Source organism: Suricata suricatta, chromosome 3, assembly GCF_006229205.1.
Source record: "Suricata suricatta isolate VVHF042 chromosome 3, meerkat_22Aug2017_6uvM2_HiC, whole genome shotgun sequence".
NCBI classification, from domain to species: Eukaryota; Metazoa; Chordata; class Mammalia; order Carnivora; family Herpestidae; genus Suricata; species Suricata suricatta.
In genome coordinates this window covers 81,812,773-81,821,745 of record NC_043702.1, presented here as the reverse complement: position 1 = coordinate 81,821,745, position 8,973 = coordinate 81,812,773, and the positions used below count along the sequence as shown (strand labels likewise).

The window sequence follows — 8,973 nt, the reverse complement described above, 5'->3', positions numbered from 1 at the left end:
CAATGTTCATAGCAGCAATGTCAACAATAGCCAAAACATGGAAGGAGCCTAAATGTCCATCACCTGATGAGTGGATCAAGAAGATGTGGTATATATACACGATGGAGTACTACATGGCAATGAGAGGGAATGACATATGGCCCTTTGTAGGAAAGTGGATGGACCTTGAGGGTGTCATGCTAAGTGAAATAAGTCAGGCAGAGAAGGACAGATACCATATGTTTGCACTCATAGGTCTAACAGGAAAACAGGAGAAACCTAATCTAGGACCAGGGGGAGGGGAAGAGGGAAAGAGAGTTGGGGAGAGAGAGGGATGCAAATCTTGAGAGACTATTGAATGCTGAAAATGAACTGAGGGTTGAAGGGGAAGGGGGAGGGGGAAAGAGGTGGTGGAGATGGAGGAGGGCACTTATGGGGAAGAGCACTGGGTGTTGTATGGAAACCAATTTGACAACAAACTATTTAAAAAAAAATAAAATAAAATACACATATAAAAAAAAGACTCTCATGTCCCCCTCCCCCCATTTTTGTTCTGGTCTGCATTTCCACATTATACAACGAATCTGCTTAATGTAGTTACTACTTTTATTTTTCCATGAAATAGTTGCTAATTCATTTAATTAATTAGTTTGGCAATGGATTTCTTCTATAATCTAATCCCCAGCAACCTTTCCACTCATAGTTCTAAACATTGCCCAGATATGTAAATCTTCTGTGGAATAACCAATAGAATAACATGGAATAACCAAAAGTTATTTTTTTCACTTTTGTTCCTTATTGCTGCATGGTACTCTTTCTGGCATGCTTCTCATGAGTACCAAATTGAACCACAAGTCTTGTGTGAAGTTTATACAACATCCAGAGAAGTCTGTGAGGGTATTCTTAGTACCAAGCAGTCATTTTTGAAAGATCCCAAGTGGTGCTCATATTAAGAATAAAATGCAAAGAATGTCCATAAAGAAACACTGCAAAAATTATCATAAGTTATTTGTAAAGACATAGTTGACATATGTTTTTCTCAAAGAGTGAAAATTCAAAGAAAGCTATTACTTCCTTTCATGGCAATGCCCGATGCAAAGGAACCACACCTCTATAACACAGTTTTTATATGCAAATGAAATTGGTCTTGTCAATAAAATAGCATATCTAACTTACCACTGCAACAGAGGTAATAGAATCGCTACATAAACTTTGCAAGAAGGAGCTTCTCTGCTTGTCATCCATCTTTCATCTCTTAAAGAAATTCCTGTGGTGCACTAAGTATAACATAAAACACAGTACTTACTGGTAAAAGCAGAAGAGCAGAGACCTGATCCAAACAATTATTTTCATCACTTGAATAACAAAGTATCATTTTACTAGGTTATGGTTTCATTTACGTAAAATTATGAATGTGGTAAGGATCTATGATATAATTCTTCAACATGATATATATGTATAAGTACTTACATAACAAGGTATGGAAATTAGGGAAATTGAAAAAAACATTGTCATAATAAAATAGCATAAATATGTTTTAATTCTTTTGATGTTAAGCAAAATTGTGGATCTTTAAGCCCATGTTTATGTTAAAAATAGCTACTAGATCTAAACAAATAAATTCTTTAGAAAATGTTAATAGAGACCTTCAAAAGGCCACATCTTCATAATATGAAAATTTCAGTATCAGAAATTAGGTCTTGACTGAAAAAGAGAATTTTATTTCCTTTCCTCTACATGTCTGATGCTGATATTTGATCATTATATTTTATTATCTTATATAAAATAAAACTGTTAAGTGGTTATGATTCCTAAAATATTTTAATCTGATGTATCTTGATTTTATTCAAAGTAGTACATTGCTACTCTTTTTATTTTCTGAATCCCACTGTTAGAACAGAATTCATATACTCTTTTTAAAAACACACTTGTTAATAAACAGTAGCAAAAAGATATTATTATATATTAATGAGAGCTTTTCCTAAACTTGATTTTGAAGAAACAAAAGAGAGGGGAACATGAGAAAGAAAGAAGAAAATGAAGCCCATGGTTCTGCATCATGCACTTACCAATGTTCAGTTACTGTTTCGTATGCTTTTCCCTCTGTTGAATGTGAAACACATTCACTCAATCCTTCAAAGTGCAGCAAATATGATCTTAACTTAAAGGAAAATTAACAAGTCCTGAATGGCTATTAAATCAGGTTAGATATGGAATAGAGGTTGCAGTGCATCTTGTACTTTGACATTCCATGGAGAAATTGGGTCCAGGCTGTTGCTTTTCAAATAAATCAACACGTTGGACGCTGACTGCTACATCTTCAAGGGCCAGACATACTACCAGCTAAATTCCAATGTATTGCAGGAGATGTGGAGAGGTGTTAGGCCTGGTGCAGTCTAGGACTCCTACAATCGTGCTTTTCTAGGACTTATAGAGCTACGTGAATATAAAAAAACCTATTCTGTGTTCCTTATTGCACATAATTAGGGATAAAGGATATCATAATTCTAAGACCTTGTGTTATAAATGAATGCCTTAAAAACAAATCAAAAGGAAAGAAAGCCTTTAATTAAGTGAATACAAGTGCCTATCAACCAAATGATGCACATAAATGGAGAGGTAGACAAATCTAAGACTCCATGCTTTCCACAAAAGTTTATAATTTACTAGGGAGAAACGAATAACATGATGTTAAAAATTATATATACAGGGGCGCCTGGTGGCTCAGCCAGTTAAGCAACAGACTTCAGCTCAGGTCATGATCTCATGGTTTGTTAGTTAGAGCCCGGTGATGGGCTCAGTGATGACAGCTCAGAACCTGGAGCCTGCTTCAGATTCTGTGTCTTCCTCTCTCTCTCTCTCTCTCTCTCTCTCTCTCTCTCTCTCTGCCCCTCCCCCACTCGTACTCTGTCTGTGTCTCTCAAAAATAAATAAACATAAAAAAAACACAATATATACAGGTGTATACATGTGTGTGTAAATAGTATATACACACAAATTCAGTGGTATATTGTATAACATAGACAAGACATGTCATTAGAATTCAACAGATTGAGTTATGTGCATTGAATTAGCTCTACTGAAGAGGAGATCTGTAACAAGATCTTTAAAGAAGAGTAGAATTTGAACAGGAGGGTGAGTATAGGAGCAAGACGATGGGACATTCATATGATGAATAAACCAAGATAGTTCAAAATAGGGCTATGAGCCTTTTTAGAAAGAATGAAACATAGACCTGGTCAAGATGACCTTTGGGGCCATGTTGAGTGGACAGGGTGAAAGGGGGGATTTATGTTGATGTAATTTGGTGACATAAAGATGGATGCTGAAAATCATAGTGCTGCCTACACTCTATTCATTGAGCCTGGAGTAATAAGGATAAATTCTTCTCTATTTCCTGTCTACTTAGTACAGGAAAGAATGTTAGTGTTTTCCTAACTAAGAAGAACTGTATGCACACATAAATGTACTTCCTCTTTAGGTATCATTTTACCTTTATGAGATTTTACAACTTTATGATGAAGTTATGATAAACAGTGTAATTTTAAGGTAGATGTGTTAATGTCAGATTTGCATACACAGGTTTCCTCCGCAAACTGAAGGTAGTATTCCTATGAAAACTTTCCTAAGCTGAAGTGACATAAAACAAAGGAGCAATTACCATTAATTTATATGGAAACATTTCTAAGCATTTCCAGATTCAAAAAATAGCCTTTCTCATGCTTTTCTGATAACTTAAGACACATCTTGCTAACAGATGTCCAAGATAAATTGAGATAAAGCACAGATGCTCACAGATACAATGCTCTTTTCACACATTTTTCAATGTTGTACATTCTAGTACATTCTTTTCCCATTGTACATTCCTGGCCCCTTTGTTGTGAATTAATTGACTATATATGCATGGGTTCACTTCTAGGATTCTCTATTTTGTTCCATCTATGTGTCTGTTTTTATGTCAATGCCACATGGTTTTGATCACTGTAGCTTTGTAATATAGTTTGAAATCAGGAAGTGTGGTATCTCCAACTTTGTCCTTCTTTCTTAAGATTGCTTTGGGCTATTTTAGATCTTGTGGTTGTGTACAAATTTTAAGATTTTCTCTTTATGTTCTAATTTTTAACACAGTAGTAAAAAATTATAGAAGAGTTTTAGTACTGTGTTAGAATACTTCAGTTTACCAATGAAGCAGTTCTTCATAGGATTGAGGAAAAAACATTTGTAAAAAAACAAACAGTTCTAAAGTCTGTTTGTTGATGGACAATGAAAATAGAGCATGTACTATCATACATTTTTTTAATTCATCAGTAACACAACACACAATTTTCTGTATTTTAGTCAGTCCTACTGTGCAGAAAAAAAGAACCAACCTAGCCTGCCTACAGCTAATTCTATTTTTATTGGAGATTGTCACAGTTGTTTGGAAGCAGAAGTATAAACTACGTGTTCACCACAGGCAACTCCAAGTATACTTCTGTTCCATAAGCTTCCTAGTTAAGTAATATTTTTTTAACATGACACTTTCTTCACCAATATTTATATCTGTTGTCAGTACAAAACCAATTTTGCTTATTTATTGAAATGTTTCAACTAAATTTACAATGCCAGATGTTTTATTTCAGCAAAAAGAACTACTCTAACCTCTTGAATTTATAAATGGGGTAAGAAAAATTGAACTACTATTAAAATTGTCAGTTTAAAACATCTAATAACAAATATATAAAATTAACATCACCTAATCATTTGCAAAGCTCTGCCAATAAGGCCAGTACAGTAGCAGTCATCTTCCTTTCTTTACATCCAGAAGAAAATTTTGACTTCAGCATGAGTAAAATTCATGAAGAATATTAATTTGATCTAAATGAAAAGCCTTGCTTTCAGAGATATGTGAAAACTTACTTTTTTAAGCTACATTTGTTAGATTATCTTCTTTGGCACAGTAGCTATAAACAGCTCCAAACTTGTAAAGTAGATGCTAATACTTCTTCAAAAGAGTTTCATCTCAGTTTTTCATGTGTTTCCTTATATCATTGCAATTTCTATAATGGATAATAGAGGACAAGAGGCATTTTGTGCAAGTTAAAAGTTCATCTTCTTTCTTGGCAAGCAGAAATTCATTAATTAATTGCCCCTTAAAATATTTTTAAAATGAAAATACTTTATTTAAAAATAAAAATATACGTGTTATTGCAAAAGGCCAAAAACAAACAAAAAAGTCCACAAGACATGAAAGGAGATATATATGTTCAGGGGCTAAATGACTGAAACGTGGAGTTCTACCAAACCATCTCAACTTCTCTGAACACCATTCTAATAATAATGGGTGAAAAAATCTAGGACAAGGCTAACAAGAAGTAAGAAGTGTTTATTTGGACTCTCCAAGTAAACCTGGGAGCATGATCTCCCCTACGTGATAGTCAATGCTATTACTGTCTGTGCATGGCTCAACTGAACCAGACAGGAGTCCAACAAAAGCAGGATCACAAATTTAATGCATCATGTATGTATTTTTACATAACTTATATTTTAATATTGGCTTTTCTATGTGGCGAGAAGCATCAATCACATTTTGAATTACTCAAGGGCTGGCGTGACTTTGCCTGCATATGCTAACCACTCGCCCTCTCCGGTCACTCACGCTTCTCCCTGCCATTGGCTGAGAATACAAATAAGTTTGAGAATTTGGGGGATTTTAAGCATACCTGTTGAAGAGAGACTTAAAACCTTATCTTTTGGCTCTTTGATATTCATACAGAATAAGGACAAGCAGATAGTACTGAAAGCATCACTTAAGGAGTTAATAACCAAGGAAAGTCTGTCTGTGGCCAATTTAGTTTGAACATTATAAGATCATATCAAGTAGTATTTGTTGAACATATTAAGTAATGTTTGTTCTATAAACAAGGCATTAGCTAGTTTTTTCTGATGCCCATAGTTGCCCTGGGTCAGTCTTGTTCTCTCTTCAGCTGAGTTTCCTCATCTCTTGAATAGCATGCGTGCTTCTTCATATCTTAAGTAGAAATGCCTGATTATCTAAAGAGTCTAGATGAACTTGAGTATTAGGAATATTAGCGACTTTAGGGAAAACATGTTTGTTATGAAAAACATGGCTTGATCTGAACAAATTGTTAGCATGCTTGACCATTAATACCTTAAACATATTTTTTAAAATTTCCTTTTATCCCCAGCTGCCCTGATGAGGAAACTGAAATCCAGAAAATCCAGAGTAAATTCCACCAGGCCACACAGCAAGGTCTGATAGAGCCAGGAGAGGCTTTATGAAATCCAGACTCTCAGACTAATGTTCTATCAACTAGACCTCCATGTGAGCCTCACAAATGTAGGTAGAAATAGCTTTCCCTAAAATGCTCATGAAGCAAATCAGAGCAATGCTTCATTTTATGTGATTTCTAATTTGAAATGCAAACAATTGCCAATTTGTTTGACTTGTATTCATAATTATTTCCTTGTGAATTACTCATCACTAAATGCTTTATAAATATTTTCTCTCTTTCCCAATGTCTATGGAATGATTGTAGCATAGAAAATATTGGCTTTTGAGAACTTATTAATATCTCCTTTTGAAATAACATGTATTTGTAAGATAGAATAAAAGCGTTTTAAAGAAACAAACATTGAATTTAAATTCCCTCTCAGACAGTGACTCATCTGAAGTGCTCATTAAGATGAACGACATATTGACATTCATTTAAAGGTACCCATTATATAACAAGTAGAAAGTAAAATATGTATATTTGAACTTCGTAGAACAAAGCCTCACCCTCAGCTCCTTCTGATAGACTTTTTAACTGCACTAAGTTTGTGTAAGCTGAAGACATCTCATTGTATACAGAACAGAATCTGGATTCACTTTTGCCATTAGTGAAAAAAACACGCCAGTGGCCATAATGTGGTAGCATGCATCACAAGCTTACCATAATCTCAACATTCAACGCTACATGAAGAACTGAGCCCTTTATTTCTCAGGTTTTCTTTCTTTTTCTTTTCTTAATGTAAGACCTGATTTAAAATACTTTCTAGATGGGAAAATAAATACCCCTTTACTCAGAAATTTACCAAATTCAGATTAGAATACAGAAGTAAGTAACCTGAGTCAGAATATTGTTCTTATACTGTGCTTGTAATCATTTGACTATAAAAAAATTTTAAGGAAGAGAGAGAACCAGCATTTCTTCCCATTTTTGGTCCTGATTGCTACCAAATGACAGTTGTATATGTTTTTCAGTCTTTGCTGTGAAAAAGTTGATATAAATTTAAAGCAGCCTAGATACTAAAAATCCAATATCCTCTTTTAAAAACAGAAATTTGAAATTGTTAAATATTAACAGCAATCCCCTTAAGCAAGAGAGAAAGGGGAACCTTTAGAAGAAATTCAGAGTAACACTCTTATTAAAGGGCCATGAGGGTTGACTTAGAAGAGAAGATTAAAGAAAAGTGTAAAAAGGCAAGTTGTATCTGTGGCAGAAAAATAGCATGATAACCAAAGCTGCCACAGCAATATAAACAGACTGAAGAGAGCAGCTTCTCAGTTTGCTGTAACAGAGGGAGGAAGATGGCTTACTAAGGTAAGTATTATTAGGTATAGAATGAGGTACTTGAAAAGCAAGACCATGGCCTTAAATATGATTTAAAATATCTTTAAGAAATGCAGTTTAAAGTGAGGTGTGACAATAATCAAATGAATGTAGCATTTTGAAAATTTTTATCCCAATCCCTGCTTCCCCTGCTCAAATCTTAAAACAGTAGCAAAAGAGAGTGACTTAGATACAAAAGTCTCAAATCTATACCGCAAGAGGGGACTTTTGTATGAATGACTCAGAAATGCACACAGAGGAGCAAGATAATATAAAGAACAGGCCTAAAGGAAAGGAAAATGCTCACGGTAAAAGGAAAATAAAAGATTACATGAAACACGAAAAGTTGCCTCACATGTGAGAGAAATTAAAAAGAGAAGTCGGGAGTGTGGTGTAGTTTTCCATTCCCCTTACCTGATTCTTCTTACCACTTCACTGGGTAAGTCTGATAGGTTGCAGTAGCAGGCATGGAAGAGTATGCCTGTCAGCTGTTCACAATGCAGAATCTTGAAAAGGTCACCATAGTAGCACTATGACAGGCCATGTAAGTCATTATGTGACTTATAACTCATTTGTAAGTAGAATGAGAACTAGAGCAAATTAATGTAAACTCTGCCACAAGACTTCTGAAAACGTTAGTTATATTGAAAGCTATGTTTTCCTTTCTATCTAGAATGACAAACAGATATTTCCTACATACAGTTGGCCTGCTTAGGAGCAGAAGAAATGGAAAATAATTTCAATTTGCTGTGTAGAGGCTTAACGAAAAGATATCAGCAGCAGAAGGAAAGCGGGTTGGAGAGTAGATAGGTAATAAAATATGTATACAGTGGGGTGTGTGTTTAGGTTCTGGTTGGGGCCACGTAGATGCCACTTCTTGATCAATAAAGACCTTGACATTCAAAATCATGTATATGTAAGTAATATTAAAATATTATCAAATAAAACATTTGTGACATTTCATATTTCTGTGGTGATGGATCTGTTCACTGTGGGGCTTTATCTTATATTAAAATAGGCATAATTTTGTACCATTGACAAAATACTGCTTTTTAAATGAAAACAGGTAATGTAATAATGCACACATCTAGCACATTGGCAGGACTGAAATGCCAAAGAGAGTTGCCGAACTTGTTACAGGTGATTGATACTGAGTAGTGAAAGAGTTAATTATCCATAGTATCTTTTCTTCTCCCCTCCGGCATCCCATTGTCCCTCTGTTACACACTTAGGCATGGTTCCTAATGGCAAAATCTATTAGAATGCACAATATTCTCCCAAGGGAGGTGGTGGAAGTCCTGTCACTTGAGACATTTAAAACTCTACTGGATAAAGCACTAGAGAGTTGTGAGTGCATGCGCTCCAACCCTCAATATAGAATATGACCTAATGGGTGCTT

General features: G+C 34.8%; 1 long non-coding RNA gene across 3 annotated transcripts in view; it reads right to left on the bottom strand.

Annotated features, from left to right (window-relative positions):
- Nucleotides 1-8,065, bottom strand: part of LOC115286514 — a 22,722-nt gene extending 14,657 nt beyond the window's left edge. For 2 of the 3 annotated variants that reach the window (XR_003906099.1, XR_003906098.1), the window contains exons 1-3: nucleotides 7,989-8,065; nucleotides 4,879-5,018; nucleotides 1,156-1,256 (exon numbers count right to left, since the gene is read on the bottom strand). This is a non-coding gene — a long non-coding RNA (uncharacterized LOC115286514). The remainder of the gene's footprint in view (nucleotides 1-1,155; nucleotides 1,257-4,878; nucleotides 5,019-7,988) is intronic. The other variant, XR_003906100.1, reaches the window with a different exon arrangement.
- Between the last annotated feature and the right edge of the window lie 908 nt (nucleotides 8,066-8,973).